Below are 2,125 nucleotides of genomic sequence, written 5' to 3'. Positions count from 1 at the left end.
GTTGTTCCAGAATAAAAGCATGACAAAAAAAAAAAAATGAGACAAACTCATCGATGGTACTCAGGGCAACATTCTTTTTTGTTTGCCTTTTTGTTTTTTCAAGGTAAGGTCTCACTCTAGCCCAGGCTGACCTGGAGTTCACTATGGAGTCTTAGGGTGGCCTTGAACTCGTGGCAATCCTCCTACCTCTGCCTCCTGACTGCTGGGATTAAAGGCATGCGCCATCACACCCTGCTTAATCAGGGCAGCATTCTTGAGTCCATGGTGCAAAAGTGCGAGGTGGGGGCGGGGGTTAGGAAGGAATGTGGCATAGGCAAACCCTCTGACCTGTCACCAGGTGAGATTCCAAGACTTACGAACTGCATTCAAATGTCCTTACAGTCTCCTCCATCCCCGACTGGGAGCAGACATCTTCCTGTGGCTATGTCTTGGCAAGGTCCTTGCCACCATCCAGACAGGAGGGTGATGACTAGACCCAGACTCTGCTGGAGACATCCTTGTCGCCAGCTGCAGCTCCTAGGGTATTCTGTGTTAGAACAATAAACACCTTGATTACACGGGCTAAGGATGGTTTATTTGCCTCTCAAGGTTTTGATCTTCCTCAGATAGAACTTCAGCTCCTTGCCCTCTAGCACGTGGCCATCCGCTCTGCCACACTGGCCAGGTCTCTATGCAATGCAGGCTGTAAGAGACCAGGTGGTCCTTAGCAAAAGCACAAAGAGGTCCCACCCAATCCATCTCCTTAAAGACCATGTGGGGCTGATGCCCATGAGTGCATAAAGCCCACTGTCTCTTCAGATACACTTTATCACCACTTAAAAGTCAGTAGCAAAGCTGGACAAAATTCTCATCATGAAGTCCTGTGGTATTCTTGAGTCACCTCTGCAACCTAGACAGTGTGCACTTGCACTGCAGGCTGAGTTCGCTCCCTCTTCACCACTTCTGTGGTCTGGGTGAAGCCTAGATCTCAAGGAAGTCGTTCAAAAGGCTCCGCCCTGAGAGACACATAGGAAAACATTCATGGCAACCAAGTACAATGGCCCAAGCTGGACACACGTCAAATGTCCATTAGCAGTGGGTCACCTGTGGCGCATTCCCCTAGTGGAATGCTACATGACACTAAGAAACCATTGATACATCAAACAGCAGGGATGCATCTCACCAACTTAAACTGAGGTTAAAAACTCACCAATGATGGCCGGGTGTGGTGGCGCACGCCTTTAATCCCAGCACTCGGGAGGCAGAGGTAGGAGGATCGCCATGAGTTCAAGTCCACCCTGAGACTACAGAGTTAATTCCAGGTCAGCCTGGACCAGAGTGAGACCCTACCTCAAAAAACAAAAAACAAAACAAAACAAAACAAAAAAAACTCACCAATGACTAAAGAATGGAGTCATTAAGGTACTGGCTAGGAAGAAGCTCAGGGGAGTGCTAGGAACATTCTAGATCGTGATAACAGCAGTGGGCTCATGGGTGAAAACATATACAAAGATTCATCTTGCTGTACAGCTAAGTCTGAGCCCTCACTTGCAAAATACACTTCACTCTTAAGCCTCAATTAAAACTACATTATCCTCTGGCTGGGGAGATGACACAGCAGTTAAAGGTGCTTGCTTACATAGCTTACTGCCCCGAGTTTATTTCCCATGTATAGCCGGTTGAACAAAGTAGCACATGTCTATGCAGTCCATTTGCAGTGCCAAAGTCCCTGGTGCAGTCATCCTTACTCTTTCTCTGCCCCCAAATAAATGGACAGGGTTTTTGTTTTTTTCAAAAAGTATATTATACTCCAAAAAATACTTTTGGGGGCTGTTAAATAGGAGTGTGGATAGGGGTGAGGGGCTGGAGGTGTGAGTGACTGCTCTGAGACATGACAGGATGGGAGCTGAGAGGTGGTGTGGCTGGTGGGTTTGGGCTAACAGCCAGCCAGTGCGAGGAGGCTGGAAGAAGGGACAGAGGGGCGCTGACCCAGAGTACCTCCAGCTCCTGGGAGAGAGAACTGAAGGGGGCGCAGAGTACCACCAGAGCCAGGAGCCAGGGAAAGGAAACCAAGGGGCACACCCACAGTGGTGCCGGTGCCAGGAGACTGGGAGAGGGAACTAAGAGGTGCCACTGTGACCTCCAG

General features: G+C 49.1%; 1 non-coding gene across 1 annotated transcript; it reads right to left on the bottom strand.

The window, feature by feature from the left end:
- Positions 1-790: 790 nt before the first annotated feature.
- LOC123457801 lies at positions 791-858 on the bottom strand. The gene has a single exon (XR_006635167.1). It is a non-coding gene; the product is annotated as a small nucleolar RNA SNORD38 (small nucleolar RNA).
- Between the last annotated feature and the right edge of the window lie 1,267 nt (positions 859-2,125).

This window comes from Jaculus jaculus, chromosome 1 (genome assembly GCF_020740685.1).
Source record: "Jaculus jaculus isolate mJacJac1 chromosome 1, mJacJac1.mat.Y.cur, whole genome shotgun sequence".
Classification (NCBI taxonomy): Eukaryota; Metazoa; Chordata; class Mammalia; order Rodentia; family Dipodidae; genus Jaculus; species Jaculus jaculus.
This window is presented reverse-complemented; position numbering and strand designations above follow the sequence as displayed.